This window comes from Haliotis cracherodii, unplaced genomic scaffold (assembly GCF_022045235.1).
Source record: "Haliotis cracherodii isolate W230 unplaced genomic scaffold, xgHalCrac1.p SCAF_12, whole genome shotgun sequence".
In the NCBI taxonomy this organism is placed as follows: Eukaryota; Metazoa; Mollusca; class Gastropoda; order Lepetellida; family Haliotidae; genus Haliotis; species Haliotis cracherodii.
Genome location: NW_027266267.1, coordinates 20768945 through 20796846, shown reverse-complemented (window position 1 = coordinate 20796846; position 27902 = coordinate 20768945). Strand labels below are relative to the sequence as shown.

Sequence of the window (27902 nt, the reverse complement as noted above, 5' to 3'; positions counted from 1 at the left end):
ATTCTATACATCAACGTCAACGTCTGTTTGAAGACATACCCACACACACACACATACCCACACACACACACACGCACACATGACATTCCGATTGGCATGGGAGTGACACACACGTACATCACGTAGACATTCCCACGTTCATGTCTACCGATGAAGGTCCACCTTCCTTTAGCATTCAGACGACCGTCTACCTCAAAAAAATACCAAGGCTACCCAAGAAGAAAAAAACCGGATCGAAAACGGACCAATCCGAAGCCTGGGTTGTCGACCAATCAGAAGCGGCGCTCGGACCAGGTGGGGCTCTGATTGGCCGAACCGGGGTTGTGCTTTCTCTCCCATGGTAAAATCCATTTCCTATGGAAAAGAAACACAGGGGTCGGTCCGTTTTGGAAAACCGAGGTGCTGACCAGGCCCCGGAACGAACCAATAGGAGCTGCGGCCTGGCGAACCAACCAGGAGGGAGGATGTCAGTACCTCTCCTATAAAACAACAGTGGATTTGAGTGGATCAGTGTCACTTGTAAAATTGATTCGAAAAATCAAGAATGTCTGAAAACTGGGATCTGGAGCTAGCCTCAGTGGTGCACCCTTTGCCACTGTGCAAAGGGTGTCGGTCGGAGTTGGAGAAGAAAGAAGCAGTACCGCCATTGCCATTGCCTCCACCATGGCAATGCGGTACATGCCAAGGGGGTCTGCCTGTGTACGCCCTTGGCACAAGGGCACGGGATGGAACATTTCAATGTGTGTACTGTAAGACCATCCTCAAGGACACCTACGCGCGTCGGTTAACGCACACCAGTAGGTGTCCTGTCAGACGTCAAATGAAAGTCCACCCGTGCCTTTGCACCATGGCGTGCACATGCATGTAAATATCAAAACGGCCCTTTTCAGGGCCACCCATCTCTCCCGAAAGACAACTTTCCTCCTTTGCTTTGACGACCCTCCCACCCACCCACCCACCCACACCATGAACCCGTCTCCTCCTCCTCCTCCTCCTCCTCCTTTCCTCCCTCCCTTCATCACCACCACCCTCCCTCCCTCCCTCCCTCCACCACCGCCACCCCTGGAGGCGCGCGCCACCGGACACGGAAGCGCCACCCTCTTGGAGGCGCGCGCCTCCGGACACGGAAGCGACGCCCCTCTTGGAGGCGCGCGCCTCCGGACACGGAAGCGACGCCCTCTTGGAGGCGCACGCCACCGGACACGGAAGCGACGCCCTCTTGGAGGCGCACGCCACCGGAAACGGAAGCGACGCCATCTTGGAGGCGCACGCGCAGAGTCCCATCATGCACTGCGCAGGTCACGTGACCGGAAGTGACGTCACAGAGGATGTGCCGCCATCTTGGTTCCATAATCCTGAGTGGTTCCATAATCCTGAGGGAGTTCCATACCACAGTACACAACTACTAACATTCATTCGTTACTGAATTGCTACCACATGCCAAGTTTGAAAAGAAATCAGCGACACCATGCCCTTAGACGATTGCAAGCTGGACAAACCACCCGGTAAGTAGCCAATGCATTTCAAGGCCACGTAAGGACCATATAAAGGCTCCAGAAACGGTACCAGACCACCAACACTAAAGATGACCGACCACGTAGTGGAAGACCAAAGATCACCACCCGACGACAGGTGCGACAGCATCTTCAAAATGACACCTCCACTTTTACAGGCCTCAACGAGGACCCATTCTGACACCACGTCATCGCCGGGACCGTCTTCAGATGCAAAACAGCACCAGCATTGGCGCTACCAGCAGCGGAGAAGCGTCCTCTCTTCAGACGAGAGCCGATACTGTATATCAACAGCAGATGGCATATAGAGATTGGCGATGCCATGGGGAACCTTATTCGGATGCTTGTGTTGTTGACAGAGACTCATGTGGTGGTCCGACCAAGATGGTGTGGGGTGGAATTGGTCTTGCACAGAGGATCGGCCCTGTGGTCGTCCAGACCATCGGTCCAGGGAGAGGCAATGGTGTCACAACAGCTCGGTACATTGATCAAGTTTTGAGATCACACGCCATACCTCATTTGGTACGTCGCCGAGTTGCGGCATGATAACGCCCTTGCCCACTCTGCGAGAGCAACAAAAAACTTCCTCCTACAGAATGGCATCCGAACCATGCATTGCCCCCCCCCCCCCCCCCCCCCAGTCCCCATTTAAATACCATTGAGCACCTGTGGGACGAGATTCAAAGACGGCGGAATGACGTCAGACCAAGGCCGACAACTGCAGCTGAGCTGCGTCAGATTTTTCTGAGAGTGTGGGCTCAAGTGCCTATGACCTTCATCAACCGCCTCATCCATTCCATGTATCGATGTTGCCCGGCAGTCATCAATGCACACAGCGGACACACGAGATACTGACTTTTGATGCCATTTTCTCAGAGACAAGTGTTGTATTTCACTTAAAGAACATTTGACACTTTAGTTTCAACCTTGATGATCAGTTTTACCAAGTTCCATCTTTTTAATATGTCTCAAAATATGTTTACAGTGTTTGGACAAATAAGGTTTGTCATATATCTCCATCCACATTGCCGTTTCTATTGCGGGTCAGTATATGTGTGTTAACGATCCAATCTAATGATTAAATATCAATATGTAAACAACAATGTATTTCATCTATTGGTCTTCATTAAATTATGAATTCTCTAAATATTGTTGCGTTAATTCTGTTGCTGTGGATGACCAATAGGTTGTACCCTGGATATTTATTTAGAAGGTTAGCTCCTTATACAAAGGAAATGTTTGGACCGGGACACTTAAACTGCCATCACTGTGTTGCAAAACCAACATATTTCTCAAACGTCTTACGGTAGACATGTGGAGGATATTTCCGAATATGACGCATCTGTGACAAACATGCTGTCGGAAAAAAATTCCTATTTTGACATAAACCATATGTTTCCCTATTTTGTCAGGTGAAACATTTACTCAACCACAGTGAAACCTCAGTCACACAGACAATATGACCGCGATGCAACCTCTTGGCGACCAAAATATTTGACGATCGCAATGAGGTTTCGGGGGTCTCTGAAAGGTTTCAGAGCGGTCGCAAAACCATGTCGGTCGCAACCAGTCCTTTGAACATGCACAAAAGACTGGCTGCGACCTATTTGGTTGCTCGGAGGTTTCATTGGTGGCCTAGAGGTCCCCAAGCGGTGTTATTTTAATCGCAGATTGGTTTCCACTATGCGGTGATCGGTTTCATGTGCACAAGGGTGTTGACTCTTTGCAACCAAATGGTTTTTGATCACTGATGAGGCGGTGATCGACCGGCGCTTTATCGGTGACTGGTTGTCGATCGGTGGCAAAGTGTTTTCCAAGCGTGTGTCGATCATTCACCGTTGGGTTTGCAACATGTCACCGTCTATAAAACGACCTGTCTGTGCATTTGTCATAAATACTCAGAGGGCTCACATCAGTTTCCATTCATCACAGGTCCGTCAAGGCAGGAAAACAAAAAGAATATGTCTTCAGCAACCCATGTTTGACGTAAGAGGCGACTAACGGGATCGGATGGTCAGGCTCACTGACTTGGTTGACGCGTGTCTCCGTATGGCTGGAATATGGCTACATGTGGCGTTAAGCTAATCTCCCGTTCACCAAGATTATTTTTCTAGGTTTGTCAGTACCGTAGCTATGCTTTTTTAGTTCCCCAAAGTGGTAAGCGCAGAATATTTCCATCACTTATATCACAATCTCAAGATGACACGCCGTTATACAACTGAAATGCGTCAAAAGCAGCTTTAAACCAAACTCACTCACTCACCCAAAACAAGACGCAATCAACACCATAGTCCAGACAATCCGGTGATTGATTTTATGAATAGCGATTGACGCCGTCGGGTACGATGACAAACAATCAAATAGCGTCTTGCACGTGCAAAACAAATACTTGCTTGCAGGGGTACATGTGCCTGTCTGATTACACTAAACATATTGGTCGAATCATCAAGTGAGTGAGAGGCAGTGAGAGGGGAGGTCAATTAGCGTCACTGCCGTTAGCAGTTACCAAGGGACGCAACTCTGCACAGCGAATCGCAGCGCCTTAGACGACTGATGAAATTAAGAATGAGCTCTATCTGTATTACAATCATCTGATGATTGCCAAAGCACACTGGATGTAACTCCTTTGGGAGTGCCGGACAGATGAACAGAAGGGCCAGTCCTGGAAGCATGGATGTATTGTCTAACGATGAGCTTGGGTATATATGATGGGGATTACGATCTTTTAGGTAATTATGACCCAAAGACCTTTTTGAGCCGGTCAACAGGGATGGAAACAGATTCCGAGGCAGATTTTGGAAACAAGAATGAATTTGTGCTATGATGTCAAGCATATGTCTATATAGATTCGAAATTAGGATTCACTTTCTCCCATCGGGCCCCACTCCATCTATACAATGACGAGTATCAAATGCGGTGAAAATGACTGCCTCCGTCGCCTAGTGGTAGAGCGTCCGCCCGGGGAGCGGAAGGTCCGGGGTTCGATCCCCGGCCGCATCATACCAAAAAACGTTAATAGATGGTACTTGTTGTTACCCTGTCTTGCGCTCGGCATTTAGGAGCTAAAACAAGGAATGCTCGGCTCAGAGTCAGTATACCGTGTCTGAATAGGTTATTAATGTTAAACTGCAGCATGGTATCTCAGTGAACTAGCACTATAAATCGGCATCAGTCAAGACTAGTACAAGCAGCCATACAAACACACACACATACACTCGTGCAGGCACGTCGCTATATATCTGCAATAATCTTGGACGTGACGTTAAACCTCATTTCACCTCCATCTGTATGGGAAGACAACTTCTAAAATTTACCTGTAAATCAGCTATTAATCCCCACACCCACTTTGTTTATACAACATTGAGTTGTTTCGGACAAATTTATGTACCAAACAAGTACAAATCTAATCAGCCATTCTGGACTAGTCAAGCAAATCAATTTTAAAAAAGTCTATTAACATCCAATGAGAAATAAATTTTGTCACTGTGCTGTAGTAACGGTTAAAAGGAAAAGCTGCGGTACATCACAGGAGGACTATAACTTCACATGGCTATCAGGAGTGGAACATAAATGAAAACAAAGGCAAAGTTTTTTATATGCAAATCAAGTTTATTGAAGTTGAAACAATATTTAAAAGGAATGACTGAAAAAGTTCCAGATGAATAGGAGTGGCATCGAAAATATAAAATCAAAATCACATGGTTGCTATATATGCATGCAACAATCTATTTTCTGACAGAGAATGTGCATATAATGGAAGGCAAGAACATGCATTCCTCTCATTCTACTCAGCAATTGTACATATGGTTATACCGTGGGGATCTTAAATGTGTCCAAGTTATAAACTATTTTTGGCTCTGCCCCTCATCCCCTCTTTATTTTATCATATAGAAACATAATCACGGTAGTATTTGGTAATCCAATACAGCTACCATTCATCCATAAAAAAAATTTTATGCAACATGCACCTACTTACCCTAAGGTATCAAAATCGATTTCAGCGATTTTCATTTCTTTTATAGTGAACATTGTATTATGCTATCTAGCTGATGACATTATTCGTCAGTTCCTGTTTTATTTTGCATTTTCTTTCAAACATTTCACACTTCTCTCAGTTATATACCTGACAAATACTTACATGTACTGCTGTCGAAATTCACAACATTTAGGCAACTATCAACTTTACGTTGCATAAGACCTTCACATTTCGCGTACTGCATTGCCTTACCGCTGTACTGAAATGCATGCATATGATGTTGCGTGATTGGCGATACTACAACATAGATATGGGTATGTGCACAATGAAGATCTACTTCATTTCTAAAAGTGTGATATTCAAACATCAAAAGCAATCACTTTCAGTACCGATTGCAAACCATCAACAAAGCGACCTTGAATGAAAGATCAGATGATCTCACTGCCTCGCTTCGAATGGCTACCAAGTGGTTAACTATACGATGTAACCAGTCTTGGTCATCCCTTATGTACCAGTGAATCACGAACATCTTTTTCCGGACATCACAATAGATAGATCTTTGTTTAGACGAAAAGAAATACTGTCTATAAACCAGCGTGACCGTTGCCGCTAGAGATGAAGGCTATACTGGTCATCTGTCTATAGGTGTGATATTAACATGTACCGCTCGTACTACATGCGCCGTCAGTTTAAGGTTGAACCGTCCAAGTCAGTGCACCAGCCGGGTGAGTGAAGAGAGGATGAATTGAACAAGATCGCCCATTGTGAAAATCGATGCTCATGATGTCAATCACTATAATGTCTGATCTAGTCACGAATATTTACAGATCCCCATCAAACAGCTTGGATATTGCTGAGTGGGGTGTTAAACCCCAAAAATATCCATCATCGACATAAACCCCTCACACCAACAGTAACGAAGGGAGACAAATGATTAAGGGAGAAGAGCTTGCTAATATCACAAACTGTCCGACATCCATAACCTTCGCTCAGCAATGACACTGGGATAATATATATTATTACCAATTATTTCTAATAACAGTGGCATATCTCTGATAAGGTTTTTGATGCCCCGTGTCCCCTGTATAGTTCTGTACATTCACATGAGTTCCAGCCTTCAGTAACACATCAACACACGCTGCAGGTCTCCGCCCTCCTATTACTGCATGAAGTGGTGTTTCCCCTATATTATTCTGATCATTCACATCAACTCCTTCCTTCAGTCACACATCAACACTCCCTGTAGATCCATTCCTTGCTGCTTTATGAAGTGGTGTGTCACCTGTATTGTTCTGTACATTCGCATCACCTCCTTCCTTCAGTTACACACCAACACACTCTGTAGATCCATACCATGCTGCTGCTGTATGAAATGGTGTGTCACCTTTATTATTCTGTACACTCACATTAGCTCAGGCCTTCAGTAACGCATCCACACACTCTCTAGATCTCCGTCCTTCTGTTGTATGAAGCGGTGTGTCACCTGTATTATTCTGTACATTTGCATCAGCTCCAGCCTTAAGTAACGCATCAAAATTCTCTGCAGATCCATACCTTGCTGCTTTATGAAGTGGTGTGTCACCTTTATTATTCTGTACATTCACATTAGCTCCAGCCTTCAGTAACGCATAAAGATAATTTGTAGAATTTTTCCATGCTGCTGCTTTATGAAGTGGTGTGTCACCTGTATTGTTCTGTATATTCACATTAGCTCCAGCCTTCACTATCGCATCAACACACACTGCAGTTGCATCCCAAAATGTTGCTTCATGAAGTGGTGTGTCACCTGTATTGTTCTGTATATTCACATTAGCTCCAGCCTTCAGTAACAAATCAACACACACTGTAGTTGCACCCCATAATATTGCTTCATGAAGTGGTGTGTCACCTGTATTGTTCTGTATATTCACATTAGCTCCAGCCTTCAGTAACATATCAACAACCACTGAAGAGTCTCCCAATATTGCTCCATAAAGTGGTGTGTTACCCCTATTGTTCTGTACATTCACATTAGCTCCAGCCTTCAGTAACATATCAACATCCTCTAAAAATACACATATATCAACTGCAAATTCTGTTGTTGCATGAAGTGGTGTTTCACCTGTATCATTCTTGACATTTACATTAGCACCAGCCTTCAGTAACACATCAATACACTCTGTAGATCTGCAATATGCTGCTACATGAAGTGGTGTGCTACCTGTATTGTTCTGTACATTCACATTAGCTCCAGCCTTCAGTAACACATCAATACACTCTGTATCTTCAGCCATTGCTACTGTATGAAGTGGTGTGTCACCTGTATTGTTCTGTACATTCACATTTGCTTCTTTCTCCAACAAAAACGAGACAACATTAAGGTCACGTGCACCGTGAAGAGGAGTATCGCCATCAGATGAAATCATGTCAACTGTTGCACCCTCCTCAAACAACATCTTGATGATAGGCAAGTTTGTCAACCTACAAGCAATGCACACAGCATTACCGTCAACCTGTGCTCCTCTGTCTAAAAGACAACGCGTCATATGCGTGTTCTGGGTCTTCAGTGCACAAGCAAGACCTCTCTGTTTATCTATATCACATACTTTTTGTAGCAGCAGTTCCACCACCCCAACATGACCATTTTTTATGGCAAGGCATAGAGGGGCCTCCTGGTAGGGACAAGAAAGTGGTGGATTAACATCCACGCCCATGTTGATTGCATGTTCCACAGCTGATGTAAGACCATTTGCGCAAAGGTATTGAAAGACTGTTTGATCGTGACTGTCTCTTGCATTCAGGTCAGGGTGAAGGGCCAGAATCTGATCAACAAACACACTGTCTTTGGTTTCTGCTACTAACATAAGTGGCGTTTTTTTCTTCCAACCATATCTAGCATCTATCTCAAGCTGCTGGTGTTCACTGATATAGGTCAGTACACTGCAAGCAGCATTCATGCACACCCCAAGTAAAATGTCTCTCAGTTGCCTCTGGCTGAATGTTCTGTTTTCTTTCTCCATAATAAATTTGATGAGATGATGTGACTTGCTGCTAGACATTAATTCACAAAATGACTGTTTTGAAGAGTTATCAGTTAGTTTGAGAACATCAGAAACAGACATGTGACACTGTGTCTTCAGGCAGCCCATTAGCAAGTCTATAAACTCTGGATTACAACATGCCTGGTGCGATAAGACATGCAACAAATGTCTCCTTGAAATTTCAGTTGCAAATCTTCTTGCTAGATGTTTAGCATAGTTCCATGTGATGTTTGCAACGAGATCTGTCTCACCAGAAACGTTTTTCCCTGTTTCTGTGGAGGCTTTAAGACGAAGTCGCTGATTGATGAATGACAAACTGCAAAAATCGATGACAAACTTTGATTGTTTTGAGCTGAGAATTAAAGCAACACTGTCATATATAGAGGGATGGTCAAACATGTATGTGTCATCTTCCTTCTTGAGGTAGGATCCAGCCAAATCATCAGCAGCTGTTATGTATTTGTATCCATGGGCATCCTCCTCTTCAACTCTTGTCCACTAATCTTTCCATCCCTTTTAATCATAGCCTTGAACAGGGTAACCTTTATCTCATCTTGAAGAAATTTATCTAGGGTCTGTTTGAGGAATGCTAGAGGTGCTTGAAAAAAAGCATCTACTGGAAGCTGAGTCTGGTCCTTTTCATATGATATGACAAACATTTTACACACGTGGGGAAAGCCGTGTGGACAGTCAGTTTGACATATCCGAGACACGGTTGACTCGTCAAAGTCTATGTTTTTTGTTTTGGCATGAACATGCCATATCTCCTTTCGTTCATTAGAGTCTCTCTGTGAGGAAACTTCCAATACATACTGGGGACTAGATATGTAATCTGCCATCCTTCCCAAGTCTGCCAGTGAGGATTTCAGCACATAGTCACGGCCTACGAGGATAATGATCGTTTTGTCTTTGTTTGGTGCTGTTCTCTTTAGAATTGTTTGCTCATCCTTTGTTCTCTCTTTTTTACTTTTAGTGGATTTATCTTTAGAGTCTTTTTCAGTAGTCTTGTCTGGATCCTTCATATCCACAAAAGGTCGTAGACTTGGTCTCCACTTAGCCCATTCTGCTACATCAAATTCTAGATCGCCGAATATGTCATCTAACATAATGACAGGGTTTGTGCTGGCTGTTATGACCTCATTGAACTCTTCTGGTGACACCACCTGATACACTTGTCTCCCCTGAGTGTGCTGATCTTTGAGGGCCATGTAGGCCATTGTAGACTTCCCCTCTCCTGGCCTTCCTTTAATTGTCACCCATGTTGCTCCTCTGTCCAGCTTCTCCGTCACTTTCTGGAGGGCTTCTGTCTCCACCATGCCTTTAGTCATTGACTGAATCCTAGATTCCGTTCTTTCTGTGAAAACAAGGCACATTTGATATATAGATATATAAAACTATATAAAAATATGTGTAAAAGTATACAGTCTGCCATATTTTAATTTCACCTCAATTAAAGGAATAAAGTGTGGCCATTATCAATCACATACAGTTTGACTCTGAGATCCCTGATTTTGAAATGTGTCATCGAGTGAGTGAGTTAACATTTTAACAATATTTCATCCATTTTGTGACTACAATATTTACAAACTTTATTTGAAATAAAATCATGTCAACAAGGACTGTACAAAAATTAGTAACATAATTTCACCAAGAGGTTGGACAATATTAGATTCATCCTGTGAATATTGAATATTGTCGATATACAATCAATAGTTTGCACAAAACCTCTTTAATCGAATGTGCGATCTTGAAACTGTTTAAATTGAAACACTGCTTTTCACAGCATTTCTCTATTTTTCAATATAGATCTGCAAGTTCTTTGTTCTGAACCAGAGAGCAGGCAGTTTAAGAAACGTTTGAATAGTACCTGCTCTGATTGTTCAAATGAGCGAAGCAGCCAGAATACCAAAGTATAGAATTAAAGTGACAAAACCGTTTTGATAATCATAAGCAACAGTCCACTTGATGATTCGGTCTATATATCATAAGCACCTGTTTATGAATCACTATCAAATAGTGATGATACCAGGTACTTGCAAGTAGGTGAGGGTATGTATCCTGTTAGTCATTATGGAAAATTTTACTTTGGAAAGTTGAAGTCATTCCTCTTGTCATACTGTCTTATGGAGAGGTGGTTTGTCACTCAGCATCTTCATTCATAGATCTAAATACGGAAAACAGTCCAGCCTGGTCTCCCTTATTTATAGTTCAGGTGGCTAACTCAGTGAAAGGGTCATTGACTGATATCCGATCACTAATATACCTGAAGCCTAAGATAAACGTCTTGGCCAAATTACTTTGTTTTCATCCGAACAGAAATTCTGATTCATATATATTTGTTGATTTTATCTTCCAGCTACTTAGGAGTTACATAGATGTTGTATAAATTTCTAATGGGTATGTTGTATCACTAGATACAAATACGCCCTAACAACCTATCAACGTACATTTGATCTGAGTGATTTAGACGAAAAAATCATATAGGCACGCTGCAATTTGTATATGGTCCAGTATGGATGTAACATAATGTGAAATGTGACAGATATCAAGAAATAATACTTCAGTGGCTTTACTAGGTTCATTACAAAACTCGATGTAAATTATAGTCATGAACACTTAAACTGTGTACCCGAAGTGACAGTTCGAACGAATATGAAGATTATCACAGCCAGCGTTTACTACAAAATATAAACTGACGTTCAAAAGAAACTTTACCAGAGTTTGAAATCACTCTTGCTCAAAAACAACAAAACATATAGCATGAAGTAAAGTGCATTGTGAAGATCAAACTTGAGCTTTCAGGATTATGGACAATAGGCAGAGTACATAAACAATCGCTCACGTTCAATAACAAGTCATTAGTAGCGTGTGTGACCACCAAATGCCTCAATACACGCAAAAACTCTCGACACACAGAAAATGTCAGTCGCCTGATGAGGTCACGTGCGATTTGTCGCCATTCGTCTTGGAGGGCCAAGATCAGTTCTTGCCACTTGGCTGGAGAGTGTGGTCGTTGTCGAACCCTACGATCCATCAAGTCCCAGAGGTGTTCTATGGGATACATGTCGGGTGAGCGTGCAGGCCACGACAGGACGTTGACATTGTTAGCTGCAAGGAAGTTAGTGACACTGCTGGCTGCATGGGCTCTAGCGTTGTCATGCTGATAAATGACACCACGTGGCTGCTGTTGGATTGGAGAAATGGTAGGACAACTGGACGAAGAATGTTATCCATGTACCGCTGAGCTGTCAAGTTTCCGTCAACGATGACCAGCGGTGTCCTCTCCTGCCCACAGATCCCTCCCCACACCATAACACTCCCTCCACCATATGGTACGACCTCCTGCACGCAACACGCCGCCGTTCGTTCAACTCTTCGGCGGTAAACACGTTGTCTTCCATCAGCCCTAAACATACAGAATCGACTATCGTAAGTGAAGACAACCCTCTGCTAGTCACGTCGTTGTCCGGGACCATCTCAATCGCAGACGATGACGTTGCGCTGTCAATAGCTGTCCTCTGTATGGCTTTTAGCCCTGATTCCATGAGCCCTGTCAACTAACCCTGTGACCTAAGGCCTTTGTCGCCGATGACGTCACTGTCAGGAAGCGATTTTGGAGGTGCAAGGTACGCAAGTACCGGTCATCATGGGGCGTGGTCACCATAGGTCTGCCTGTTCTTGGCCTGTCAGCGGTCCGCCCTGTCTGTCTTTAACGATGCATCAAGGTGTTAACGACAACACGGGAGCAACCGTGAGTCGTGGCATTTCTTTTGTGGATTTTATCACTATGGATGTCTCACTTGCCGTGGCAATCGTTTTATACCCTTACCCGCACGTGCATTTGCAGTTGTCCGTGGTGCACGTGTGTTTCATTTTTTCGCGTGTTATCTCGCAGACATGTAACAGACGATTAACATTTTCTGCCAACACTATTGTTGTATTTAGGTTATGTGTTTTTCAGTTGGTAAAGTTTCTTTTGGACGTCAGTTTATATGCTTCAGCTGAACGATCATTGTGCGAACAAGTACAGAGATCTAGATAACTCACTCCTGATCTTCCGTGCTGCAACAGTCAATGGCTTCTCCTCTTCCTCCGGGTGAGTCTGAGGTGTTCCAACGTTCTGCTGTCCGCCAATGTTCAGATTCCTGGCGCCCTTGACTGTCACATCACCAAACTGCTGCCGTACTTGGATAAGGTTGTACTGGGTGACTGTAACAGAAACCATATACCTGAAGCTTTCAAGATTGTGTTCCATATTTAAACAGAGATATTTCTCATGATACTGAAAACAGACAACTGTCATGAACAGACAACAAACTGCTCCTTCATATTAGTTGCTATATTTTCATAAATGGTGACGTTTGTGTTACGATTGTTCAAAAGTGGCAAACCTGCAATTGAGCAGAGCTGGACCTTGTGTAGTGATTGTATAGGGTTAATGACATTCCTGTAAAATAATTAAGGCAATACTGTCACAGCCTATTAGCTTAAAAAGCAAAGTCATTTGAAACACCATGTTGAAGGTATTAGATATTTGAACAATTGGTCATGTCCCTGGCCTGGCTTGTTGTCTGATCAACATCACCATCTGAAGCTGGTTGGAGTTGTTTCACCTGCTGTGGTGTTGACGCTATTTCTCCCTGTGGTTGTTGACAACATCCCACAATGTGTTGTGCTAGTGTCGTGATATCTACGAAGGAACAAGCATGTCACAGTTGGATCTAAAGCTATTTGAAACCTATGTCTACAATATAATTTAACTGTGATTCAATTTGAAACAAAATACTGCTGAAAAAGACATTGCCTACCATTAAAATTACATTGTTACAAGCTGTTTTTAAGTAAAACATATTTAGACTCATTTTACAAAATCTGGTTTTGCAGCTGTAGCTCAATACCAAATCACCAATAGGTTTATTATCACCACACTAGCCATGCTGACAAGCAGTTATAGTGAGTTAAACATTTGAATAAAGGATTGTGCAAGGCTCCACACGATTGTGTCGAAACTAATATGCACACTATTGTAAGTACTTGAAAATGTTAATGCAGTAGTAAATACACTGAACACGTTGTGATACAGTGAGTGGCTGAGTATGGTTTTACATCGCTTTTAGCAATATTCCAGCAATATCAAGGCGGGGGACACCGAAAATGGGCTTCACACATTGCACCCATGTCGGGAATCTAACCTGGGTCTCCGGCATGACGAGCAAACGCTTTAACCAATATAGGCTACCCGACCGCCCCTCGTTGTGATACAAAGTGTAGTAACAGGACTATCTGGCAGATACACCTTACTATGGTTGTTCTTCAGGTGCGATTGGTGATATGTTTCTCTTTGGAAAACACATGTTAATTTCAGTAATTGAGTAGGATTTCAAAATACTAGTATCTATCTTATTAATTGAACAATATTTTCCTGTCCATATGCTTCAATTCCTCAGGTAGCACCTTACTGTCTTTAACAGCCACTGACATGGTGGGACTTTAAAACAGCATCCTCAACAAGCAAAGTGAAATTGCTTCATACAAACCTTTTTCTACAAGTTGGTATGACGCTTGTTGAACAGTCTGGAGTTTGACCGCTACAGTACCTGCTCCAAGCTGTGACAAGTCTTCTATTCCTTCCTCCTCTTCCTCATTTGTGATGTCATCAAACAAGAATTCGTCAGCATTCTCTTCATCAACATCTTTTTTTTCTGCATCATCCATAGTACAGCCTGCTCCTTCAGTTGTTTCTTGAGGGTTGTCCGTGGCAATACCTGCAAGCTGCATGGTGATTGGTAACGTGTCCCCGTCATTATGCTTCCTCCTGCACTTTGCTGGTGTACATTCCCCACACTCTGTGTCACTATCATCAACATCTGCATCCTCCGTAGTACAGCCTGCTCCTTCAGTTGTTCCTTGAGTGTTGTCCTCGTGAGTACATGCAAGCTCCATGTTTTTCCCGTCAGATGAAGTGTCCCCATCATTGTGCTTCCCAGGGCACTCTGCTGGTGTACACCCCCCACACTCTGTGTCACTATCATCCATCTGGCCTGATTCAGTCTTATAACATTCTTCACTGTTTCTTGTTTTTCATCAGTGTCTTCAATCTAAGTAGGCATCTAACTCATCATCATCCTACAAGAAAAAAGTCCGGACGTGTACAGTGTCTGCCTTGGGGACAGCCTTACATTTGGTATCAGTGTATCAAGTATGAAAAGTTTCTGCCACAGCACTGTAGCTCACCTGGATTTTTTGTCAAATCGGTGCTAGCTCCCAGTATAATATAACTGCAAAACATACACATTTTTCTTCAAAAGTCATATTCCACTGTCATGAAAACTCAAACCAGTATTTTCATGGCCCTTGGATGACAGCACGAGTTTCGACCAAAGTTACCGCCCTTGAATGTTGTCTCCCTTGGTTCATCATTAAAACAATGTTTACGCCCCAAACAAGATATTTACCATTCCAAAACACTGTCGTGATAACATCCATTTATTCACAAAAGTATGTTATTGAAGAAACTATTTTGAAAGTGATCTCACATTCTTAGTTATAATAGTGTCATTGTTTCTTTTGGTTTTACCAAATATAATCAAAGGAAATGCATTAGTCTGAGCCAAATAAAAAGAGTAAGGGATGGTTAATTTTAGACTCGCCTGGGAATTATTAAGTGCCTTTTTATCCTATTTAAAGAAAGAAATATGTGCTTTGGGGATAGACATTGTCCATTACAGTTTCTGATGTGTACTTAGTTTGATGCAAGTGTAAATTGAAAAGAAATGAGAAACCTTTTTCAAGTTTTTTTCATGTATCATATTAGTCAAGAAACAATATGTAATGTCAAAACAAATTTCCCACAAATGACAACGACTACATGAAAAAATCGCGCTAGTTGATATTAAAATAGGCTTTACTTGATTGGTTGCTTGGCCAATTTTACCCACGCCAATTGCCTACATGCAAACATTTGTGGAGTAACTTTCATGCACTGCCACAATGTCCTCTTGTTGAAAAGTGGAGGTTGATTTGGCGTTTTCACGTAATTCACACTGGTCCGTTTTGACTTGAATCCACTACGAGCCCTGAAGCGTGAGTACGATGGATGGCAAAAGGTGAGACTTCCTTCCGCCGGGCCCCTCATGACATTAGGTGATAATGGGCCGTTTTGACGTAACACAAACTGATCCGTTTTCACTTCTATCCAGTACGTGCCCAGTGTGTGAGAACCATAACAGATACATGTAAAACTTTGTAAAAATAAGTCTACATGCAGAGGCCTTTGTCAGTGAAAAGAAATTTGTTCCTTAGGTTATTTTTACTGATTTCTCCATTCTGTAACAACGGGACCAACATAGTTATACTTCCTGATGCTACTGGGCTTATTTCGTTGTCACAGTCACCAACATCTTGTCTATATTACAATTTTGTTTTTTGTTTTGTTTGTTAGTATTACGCGGTCTGTAAATAATCGAGTCAGCCAATCCAGTGATTGACGTCATGAGCATCGACCCACGCAATTAGGATACGATAATATGCATCAACCAAGTCTGACCACCCGATCCCGTAAGTCGCCTCTTACAACAAGCATACTCACGTTATAGGTTATATCGTTTCTAAGGTTTGTGAAATACGCATAAAGTCGGAAAGCTCTTACAGTAATTTACGTAAGTAACTAACTATTCGTTTTCAAATTCAACCTGACATTGACTTTATGTGCTGTATCATGGAAAAATGTGTGGACGAGCTCTGGACACCGAGCCCCCAGTCTAAAACAAGTAGAGACTGCTACAGAGCATTCCCGCATTATTATGTTATTTGCCGAGGAAGTACGTGTAAGCTGTGGCAGGAGAGAATTGGTTTAAAGTACAAATTGGTTGTTATTAATGTAGTTATCTTTTGAAAGCACAATAAAAGAAACAGTGTCTCTGAATGGTCAGCACAAGGAAAGAACAGGCAAGAAAACTGGGCCTGTCAGGCAGAACTTGATATATAACCACTAATAGTACCAATTAAAAACATAAGTTGATTACAAGTAATATATAGATAACACAACAAATATCATTCTTAAACATGCATTTGCAGCAAAAATCAAAATCTTGGCTGGTTTAAAGAAAACAAACTTTTAAAATAGTAAACACAAAACAATATAATGACTCCACTGTAAATAAACTTAAGTTCAAATATAAAAAAATCGCGCATTCCATAGGGGATTCCTATTTTTCTAACAGCTAGTTAAGAACACACAGTTTGGTGAAGTCATCTATAAATATTGAGAATTATCTTTCATATTTAAAAACAAAGGTCATAGGTCACTTTTCTCACTTCGTTTAATAAATCACAAACTAACATTTGAAAAATTGGTAAATATACAAAAACACCAATCTCATTGGAACAACGTCTCTGTGAAATATGTGATGTCTCAGAAGATGAGCAACCTTACGCAAAACCAAGAAAGAGAATCACAAATAATTCTCAATCATGATAAAGAATTTGGTACACTCTGTTAAAAGTTCTTAATGATTTTACCAACAGTTATCCAGAAACATCTGTAATCATATCAACAATTACAAACAAATTCCTTTTATGTACAACATTACCATAGTTTTGCTCAATTCTTATGTTGTGTCCATATCATTATAATATACTTGTTTTGAAATAAAATTGTTATAATGTACCTCCTTTGTATGTTGAATGTACCTTTGTTTTTCAATTGTCGTTTATGGTGCATGTATTTTGTCGTTTGTGATTGTATAATATTGTCACTGTTTCGTCATCTAAAACATCTGTTGCATGATTGTTTTTAAAGCCTAAGGCGCTGTAATTTGCTACACAGAGTTGTGTACCTTGGGCACGCCAGAAACCTATGACAGTGTGTTTGAATCCCGGTTCGCCCCAATTTTATTGTCAGCACAAAACCTGTGCTCGTTGGTTTCACCAAAGTGGTGAACGTCTAAGACCTGCATCATTTCGGGGTTTCCTCTCACATCAAGCTGACACTGCATACTATTCAAAACGGTGTTGAACACAACTCCCTCCCTCATTCTTGTGTACGGTTCCGTTTGGTTAACTGGGTTTGTGTTGTGATTGCTTCCGGTTTAGATCTTAAGTATGCTTAGAACAATGTTACTATTTTCAACCCAAAAATCGTGAAGATATCGTGCAACCGTATTATCTTTTAGGAAAATATTTGCATACTTCAGACCAACCTGTTGATTTCCTATGTATCCAGAAGCAAAGAACATATACGGGTGTATAATCTCTGCCGGAAGAAAACTGTCAAAGCAATAAACCATGCAGAACTGTTAAACGCCGCATGAAATGTTATGAATCATTCTTCCCCGCCCTGGAGGTGGAAAAGTATACGGAAACCGTTAATTTTGTACCTTACATACAGTAAACAATTTGAAACAATACTGTGCTCAACTATGGCCAGCAAGGGTCATACATGTGTTAATGAAGACAACTAATTACAAATTTCTCATATCAAACCCGTTGTTTACATGTGTTGTTTATTGAACAAAGTCATAGTTTATAGGAGCATGGTATTTAATCGTGTTGTACAATGTGTATCAACAGTAATGTGAAGTTGAAAGATTGAGTGCGCATGACAGGCTTCATAATGAAAATATTTGTTCAGCCCTAACTATAAATTAATATCCTTAACACGTTATCACTGTTATCAAGGGGAGCAGGCGTGAATGTTGACCTGGTTTTTCATGTAGCGAGATGTTAGGACTTTGTACAGCGTGAATAATTGACGTGTCAGGGCAAAGGAGTAAACATACAGTACGCTTAGCATAAGGGGGGTAATTCTCCTTGAGAAACATGATTCATGATTGTACCTAAACTACGCACTCACAACGTTATGGGTTTCAATTTGAACAATGTCTGCATGACAGATATTTACAGATAGATTTTGAGCCCCTCTGCTACCTCCAAAAGTACCAAATTTCATTATTGTTTAGCAAAGTGTGAAAAACATGACACATGCATGTGACACATTGTAAAAATGAATCTACATGCAGCAATCTGTGTGAGTAAAAAGTAATCTATCCCTTGTTTATGGTATATGTTTGATTTCGCCATTCTGTAACAATGGCACCCACAAACATAGTACGTTGTACTTCATGACGCTTCTGGGCTTGTTTTGTTATCTCAGTCACCAACATCGCGTCTATATTAGTATACACACTGAACTATTCGTTCTAAAATTTAACACAACAATAGATAGTCACATTGGGATGATTTACAAATAAGCTTGAATCCGTCGACACTTACTTACTGTGTTGTATCATGGAGAAATGCGCGGACGAGATCCGCCCCCTGACAGCAGGTCAAGACAAGTCTCAATGCAGCTAGTCCTAGCTCCTCACAGCGATGCCTCGTTCCCGGCGCTACGTTGTATTTAAATAGCGGAAGGAAGCTCCTCAACAGCACTAGCGTAGATTGTTTTTCGCATCCTTCTCCTCGCTGCTCTCCCAACCAAGAGATGTGTTCGACACCACTCGTCCCTTTCCGTAACCTACAATGTTAGGATTGTAAATAATGAGATTAGTAGGTTAACCACCAGCACAGACGCTACTGATCACGCCTGCTATTCTTCTGAAGATACGTCAAAAATTCAGACCTGACCTCACCGTTCAACATAACTTTCTGGTCAGCCTGTGTGGTGTTTTTTTTCACATTTTATAGAAAATCGACTCTGTTGCCCTCCAATGTGGAAAATCAAAGCCCCGACAAGCAGTTGTGTATTCGTGACGTCAAATGGTATAGTGACAAAGTGCTCTTAACAGTTAGATATAGCAAAACTATTCAGTTTGGTCAAAGTATTCTGCAAGTTCCCTTGTGTAGCATGGCCGGCTCACTCTGGTGTCCAGTAACAGCTTTGCAATCTCTTTGCCAGGTCCAGAACATGATACCGGTGACATGCCATGTGTTCTCATTCTTGGACACAGCTCAGGTTAACAGTGTGACTCACGATATGTTTGTCAAGGCTTTGCGCCGTGTGCTAGCGGCATACGGGTTCACCTCAAGATTACAGTGGACATTTCTTCCGGAGGAGAGGCTGTACTTTGCTTTGAATATCGGCATGACACAAGTGCTGATAAAATTACACGGTGACTAAAAGTCAAAAGCCTTTGAACGTTATATCACAACTGAAAAGGACTTGCACTGTAAATTCGCACGAGCTTAAGCTCTAGCAGCTATCTTAAAGTTAAAAAAACACAGAAAAAAAACTAATTATAGACTTGGGTATGATAACTGTTTGGGGGATTTTCATGTAATTTTACATTGTTTTAACACATACAGAATTACTTCTTTGAGTGGCATTTAGAAGTTGGAATGGTAGCTAAGACAAAATTGTTATGGATGAGCAACTTCTTTATTACAATTGGGCGATGTTTCGGTGCAGATTCTAACACCGTTATCAAGCAAATGATGATAACGGTTTGCTTGATAACGGTGTTAGAATCTGCACCGAAACATCGCCCAATTGTAATAAAGAAGTTGCTCATCCATATCAATTTTGTCTTAGTTACATACAGAATTTATTGTCAATTAAATATTGACCTATTCCCCCAAAACGGTTCTTTGCCTTTTCTACCAATTGACCACGGAGGCGGTACAGATAACGTGAGACGGCTCTCTAGAATCCTGTGATCGGGGTTAGAATCTTAGTTTGACAATGAGTATGGTTCCAGACCCGAGTTCGTGGCATTCACCTGCGTTACCTCCCGTCCCTCCCACATCTATCTGGTACAACCAAGATACAGCCCACAACTCTCTCTCTCTCTCACACACACACACACACAATCACCGAAGCCGAAGTCCTTCTTCATTGCCTGGATGCCATAGTGCAGAGCTGTACCACTGCTGCCACATTTATAACTTGTACACCACGTGAACCACATTTATAACTTGTACACCACGTGAACCACATTTATAACTTGTACACCACGTGAACCACATTTATGACTTGTACATCACCTAAACCACATTAAGAACTTGCACACCACATGAATCACATTTATTTATAATTTGTACAACAGATGAATCACATTTATAACTTGTACACCATATTAACCATATTAATAATTTGTACACAGCATGAACTACATTTACAATACAGTCGTCATGTGACTGTGTCTCGTGGCAATCACCGAGGCCTACAGCGAGATTGTGACTTTGACTAGCGGCCATCGTGGAAGCCTACAGTCAGAATGTGACTGTGACTCGTGGCCATCGCCGAGGCCTACATCGAGATTGTGACTGTGTCTCGTGGCAATCGCCGAGGCCTACAGCGAGTTTGTGACCGTGACTCGTGGCAATCGCCGAGGCCTACAGCGGGTTTGTGACTGTGACAAGCGGCCATCGTGGAGGCCTATAGTCAGAATGTGACTGTGACTCCTGGCAATCGCCGAGGCCTACAGCGAGTTTGTGACTGTGACTGTGACTGATTTCTGGCCATCGATAAGGCCTAAAGTCAGTTTATGACTGTGACTAGCGGCAATCGTGGAGGCCTACAGTCAGAATGAGACTGTGACTCGTGGCTATCGTTAAGGCATGCAGTCAGAATATGACTGTGACTCACCTACAAGAAGTCCCTCCTCTCTGACGATCCTGCGAGCCATCTGGAACGACTCCTTGTCTGCCGCCTTATACCATTTGTCGACAAACTGAGGGATATACACACACATATTACCAGTACAGCTCACACCTTTAGTTGTATTAACTTTCTGATACTTCACATGTATTATAGCCGCTAAAGACTGATTGGTTATCGATAAGATGATATCACACTGCTGCTTTCTTGACAATACAATATGACGTCACATATCATTGATGACGTCTCAAACCTGATGACGTTGCATCAACAACATCGACTTCAGCGTTGACACTTTCATGTCTTTCTTCAGGTTCTGAAAAATGAGGGGAATGGATAACATTTCCGTTGATCCTCATAATTCAGACCTCATTCACCAATTGTTTTGCAAGCATCAAAAATGTCTTTTGAAGAATTTATCAAATCTGTAAGTTTCATTCGTTTTGGTTTTTTGGACAGGGCTACACTTGAATAGATACAGGCCCCTACCGAGGGTGTTTAACTGACCTGTCTGTCACACGCTGTCGGGACGAAATCCTTCCTGATCCCCTCAACCTCGAACTTCTTTCCCTTCTGGTTCAACTCTTCTGGCTCAGCGATGAGTGAACCCTCGGGATCCACCGCTACTATCTGACAACACAGAAACACTATCAAGTGCAAAGGATTGCTGCAGCACCTTTTGGCATAGTGCATCATTCAATGCCGCATCCCGCAGCGGAGAATTCTTTACAATGCTGAAAAACTAACCATTTAATAACAAGGAAACCCCGGGCGTTCGCAAGGAAATGACCCAACTTTAAGATATTACCCTGTAACCAAAGTAACCTTATGAGAGGTACTATATTCAAGTGAAGCCTGCTGAGATGTTTTGTATCCTTTACTGCAAACCCACCCTCTACAGCCTCAAACCGCACGCTCAGCTCAAATCTGCAATCCTAAGCTACAAACCCGTACCTGTCAGTTTCAAACTCGCACCCCTCAGCTTCAAACCCGTACCCCTTAGCTTCAAACTCGCACCCATCAGCTTCAAACCCCCACCCATCAGCTTCAAACCCGCACCCCTTAGCTTCAAACTCGCACCCATCAGCTTCAAACCCCCACCCATCAGCTTCAAACCCGTACCCCTTCGCTTCAAACTCGCACCCATCAGCTTCAAACTCGCATCAATCAGCTTCAAACCCGCACCCCTTCGCTTCAAACTCGCACCAATCAGCTTCAAACTCGCATCAATCAGCTTCAAACTCGCATCAATCAGCTTCAAACTCGCATCAATCAGCTTCAAACTCGCATCCATCAGCTTCAAACCCGCACCCCTAAGCTTTAAACACGTACCTACCAGTTTCAAACTCGCACCCATTAGCTTCAAACCCGCACCCCTAAGCTTCAAACACGTACCTACCAGCTTCAAACTCGTACCAATCAGCTTCAAACCCACACCCATCAGCTTCAAACCCGCACCCATCAGCTTCAAATACGTACCTATCAGCTTCAAACCTGTACCTATCAGCTTCAAACCCACACTCTTAAGCTTCAAATCCGTACCTATCAGCTTCAAACCCACACCCATCAGCTTCAAACCAGCACCCCTAAGCTTCAAACACGTACCTACCAGCTTCAAACCCACACCTATCAGCTTCAAACCCGCACCCCTCAGCTTCAAATCCGTACCTACCAGCTTCAAACCCGCACCCTTAAGCTTCAAACACGTACCTACCAGCTTCAAACTTGCACCAATCAGCTTCAAACTCGCTCCAATCAGCTTCAAACCCGCACTAATCAGTTTTATCCGGGCACCCCACAGCTTCAAACCAGCATCCATAAGCTTCAACCCTCTACACCTAAGCGTCAACCCCTCACCGGCTGCATTGTCTCTTACCTTAGAAACCCGCACCCCTCAGCATCAAAGTCGCATCCCCCTTACATCTCACCTTACAGTTGGGGCACCGCTCCTTGATATTCCTGGCCACGCCCGTCAAGGTGCCCCCCGTACCGGTGCCTATAACCACCATGTCCAGTTTGTCTGGGGAGAGGAAGAAGGATTAGATTCTACTGACAGGACGCCATCATGGCTTTACCCTGTCAAGTATATGTATTGAAATCAAGCATCGTCTAGTGCTTTATTTGCCGGTATGATTATAACATCCATATTTTCACTTACTATCACAGGCATCTAAGATCTCCTCCGCCGTCCCGTCGTAGTGGGCAAGTGGGTTGCTGGGGTTGCGATACTGTAACAGAGGTCATTTAGAGTCAACTGAAAATTATGTGATCGTGTTTAGTACATGATTCATTGTTGGTTGTTTGTTGTTTAACGCGGCAATACGCAACAATCCAGCTGTATGGCAGTGGTCTGTAAATAATCAAGTCGGACCAGACAATGCAATGACTGACATCACGAGCATCGAACCACGCATTGGGATCCAATGACATGCATCAACCATGTCAACGAGCCTGACCAGCAAGCATAGGTTGCTGGGGGCTTGACTCTAACCTGGAACTCATTTGAATATATGATGGACACCTCTTCCATCTGATATTTTCTGTTTCATTTATCACTCGTAATATGTACCCTTGTGAATAGCATTTAAAATGATTTTGAGCTATAATAATTCTGATGACGTTTCGTAATAACCTTTACCTTGATGAGTTGACAATCGTCGCCATTATATTTGATACATATTTCTCACAAACTGGCATTGCGGTTTATTTTGTTCAATACAAACAGCACAGTAAACTACGTTTATAACGAACTGACCTATACAACGAACTTATGTTTTATTCCCGACCATTTACTTTATGCTGATATGCTTTATGCTTATAACGAACTATGGTTATTACGAACTGAAATTTGTCGTCCCTTCCAGTTCGTTATAACCGTAGTTTACTGTATTAGGAAAGTGCATCCAAATAGGATGGTTACTCGCTATCTTTGCTCTGCAGGAGCGCTATGATTTGACGAGGCATATTTCGAGCCTTATTCTGTCTTAACAGCGAGTCGACTCGTGAGCACGTGAAGGAGCCGACACAAGAAAGTAACTGACGCATCAACCACGTCATGCTTGACAAGATCGGCGTTTTAGCTCACCTGGTCTAAGAGGAATGAATTAGGGATTTCCTCCATGAGCCGTCTGGCCACGCCCACGTGAGACTCGTATCCCGTTTCCGGTTCGGTAGATTTCTGCACCCAGCGCTTTCATCGTGGCTACCTGGAGACAGATAGGTAAGCATAGGTGAAGACAGGTAATCACAAGTGAACACAAGTTAACATAGGTAAACACGGGTAATCACAAGTAAACACAAGTGAACACCGGTGAATACGGGTAATCACAAGTGAACACAAGTAAACACAGGTGAATACGCGTAAGCACAAGTAAACTTAGGTAAACACTGGTAATCACAAGTGAACACAAGTAAACACAGGTGAATAAGGTAAACACAAGTAAACATAGGTAAACACGTAATTACAAGTGAACACAAGTAAACACAGGTAATCATATGTGAACACAGGTAAACAGGATAGCCCAGCTCACATGCACATCTCGTATTTGGCAATCGCCTCTTCCTAATTTGATATTACTATTTTGTTTCATTTATAATTAAAAGTTTTTGGATGAGGTGAGTGTAGCACTGCTCTCAACCCTTTTTTTTAAAGTTGTATCACGGCGTTAAGGGAGCCAACCCAAAGTGATGCAGATCCTTGACGTTTCCCACCTCGGTAACTCCAACAGGCATGTGTATGGTGCTGACAAACCAAGATTGATTAACAGGGCGAATCTTGGATTCGAACCAACAAATCATCGAATTCGGCCAAAATCAAGGGGCGTAACTCTGCGGAGTTTTCTGGGCCAATATTTTCCCTATATGCTTGTCCCATAAAGCTCCCGTAGCATAACATCGAAATTCACATATGACAATTATTCGCGTTATCTGAAGCTAAGTTGTTACAACGCAATCTCGATATGAAGAAAGAAACAAAAAGAAAAAGAATAGCGTTACCTTCTCCAAACTCTGAAGCATGACGATGATGCTGCGGTAACCCTTGACAGCGTACACCATGGCAACGCCGATACCTGTAACTCTTGACTTCACCAACTGTTATGTTCAGCCTTCCTGTGGGCAATGTTTTTAATCCATTTACTTCTACGTTAATATTAGGCCGTGCGTCCCCTGTTACATTTGTCATACGAGTTCTGATTAGAACAGTCAGATTGTATGCCTTCGTTAACGACCAAACCCTCTTCTTTGTATAGATACACCAGGAGTAAAAAATTGTCTCTCTCAGGACAGCCTCCTTGGTCTAGTGGTAGAGCGTCCGTCCGGAATCTGATCCCCGTCCGTGTAATACCTAAAGACGTTAAAAAATGGTACGTGTTAGTACTCTATCTGTAGCTCGGCTAAAGAATGGACTGGTCGGCTGTTTCTGAGAGGGGTATTCATGTTGAATTGGGGCATGATGTCATTTGGCTAGCACCATAAAAACTTTATTAGTCCGGACTTGCACAAGCAGCAGGACACACACACACACACACACACACACACACACACACACACACACACACACACTTGAACGCGACGTTAAACCCCATTTCACCTCGTCCTCCAATCCCACCTATCATGTCGTCTCACTGAAAACATCAATACAAGTGAAAGACGCAATCAGCCCCATTGTGCCACTTCTACCTTGAACTCAATCATTCCCAATGTAGGCCTGTGTTGCTGCATGCTTTACACGGCACTCATCCATCTCCTCTTCGTCATGGGGTGGTGGGTGGCCTAGTGGCTAAAGTGCTCATGCCAAAGGTCTGGGTTCAGTTCCCTACATGGTACAGTGTGTAAAGCTATTCTTACTGTACACTCTGGTTCATTATCTTCTACCATATGTTATTCTTACTGTACTTCTGGCTTGATTACCCTGCACCATATGTTAATCTTACCGTGCATCAGATTCCATTACCTTGTACCATATGTGTCTGGAATAATGTTAAAAGCGGCGTTAAACACAACTCACTGACTCACGAACTCACTCACTACCTTGTATCATACGTTATTCCTAATTTAAATCTGGCTTCATTACCCTCCATCATATGTTATATTGTATATTAAATGGAACATATATTTACATAAAATCAGAATCAAGACTAGTAATACGTGTGACAGATGTGGAGTGCCGGAAACAAGACAACATTATATGTTTTACTGTCCAACTGTATTCCATTTTGGGGCAGTTTTTTTATTGGATGAAGTTGAATGGTAATGATATGGTATCTGAATGTTACAGAGATACATTTGGAGTGTAAAGGAGTGTGTCCACTGAAGATACTCAATTAGCTTCTACTTACGGCATAGTATGATGAGTATAAATGTGAAATCCTTCATTGAATCTGCACATTTAATAACTATGTTAAGGAGCTAGAGTTTCATGTACAAATTATTAGTAACTGGACCATGTAATGATAGAGCATCGACTTGCCTAAGCCTGTTAGAGAATGGGGGTAACTTTTCTACAGTTGTTTCGAACAGCTTTGTAAAAACAGGGCTCTTTTGGGTTGCGCGGCGTCTAGTTTTGAGTAAGTGACTGAGTTTGGTTTTAAACGCTGCTTTTGATGTATTTCCGTTGTATCACGGCGTGTCAACTTAAGATTGTGATATAGCCTTGGTACTGACAAACCTTGTGCCTTGCATGCGCAAAGCAAATACTGGCTTGCAGGGGTACATGTGCCTGTCTGATTACACTAAACATATTGGTCGAATCATCAAGTGAGTGAATGGCAGTGAGAGGGGAGGTCAATTAGCGTCACTGCCGTTAGCAGTTACCAAGGGACGCAACTCTGCACAGCGAATCGCAGCGCCTTAGACGACTGATGAATTTAAGAATGAGCTCTATCTGTATTACAATCATCCAATGATTGTCAAAGCACACTTGATGTAACTCCTTTGGGAGTGCCGGACAGATGAACAGAAGGGCCAGTCCTGGAAGCATGGATGTATTGTCTAACGATGAGCTTGGGTATATATGATGGGGATTACGATCTTTTAGGTAATTATGACCCAAATACCTTTTCGAGCCGGTCACCAGGGATGGAAACAGACTCCGAGGCAGATTTTGGAAACATGAATGAATTTGTGCTATGATGTCAAGCAAATGTCTATATAGATTCCAAGTTAGGATTCACTTTCTCCAATCGGGACCCACTCCATCTATACAATGACGAAAATCAAATGCGGTGAAAATGACTGCCTCCGTCGCCTAGTGGTAGAGCGTCCGCCCGGGGAGCAGAAGGTCCGGGGTTCGATCCCCAGCCGCATCATACCAAAGGACGTTAATAGATGGTACTTGTTGTTACCCTGTCTTGCGCTCGGCATTAAGGAGCTAAAACAAGGACTGCTCGGCTCGGAGTCTGTATACTGTGTCTGAATGGGTTATTAATGTTAAACTGCGGCATGGTATCTCAGTGAACTAGCACTATAAATCGGCATCAGTCAAGACTAGTACAAGCAGCCATACAAACACACACACACACACACTCGTACAGGCACGTCGCTATATATCTGCTATAATCTTGGACGTGACGTTAAACCCCATTTTACCTCCATCTGTATGGGAAGACAACTTCTAAAATTTACCGGTTAATCAGCTATTAAGCCCCACACCCACTTTGTTTATACAACATTGAGTTGTTTCGGACAAATTTATGTACCAAACTAGTACAAATCTAATCAGCCTTTCTGTACTTGTCAAGCAAATCAATTTTTAAAAAGTCAATTAACATCCAATGAGAAATAACTTTTGTCAC

General features: G+C 42.5%; 1 pseudogene; it reads right to left on the bottom strand.

Annotated features, from left to right (window-relative positions):
• Positions 1 to 5109: 5109 nt before the first annotated feature.
• LOC139457164 (uncharacterized) overlaps positions 5110 to 27902 on the bottom strand; it is a 32572-nt pseudogene continuing 9779 nt past the window's right edge.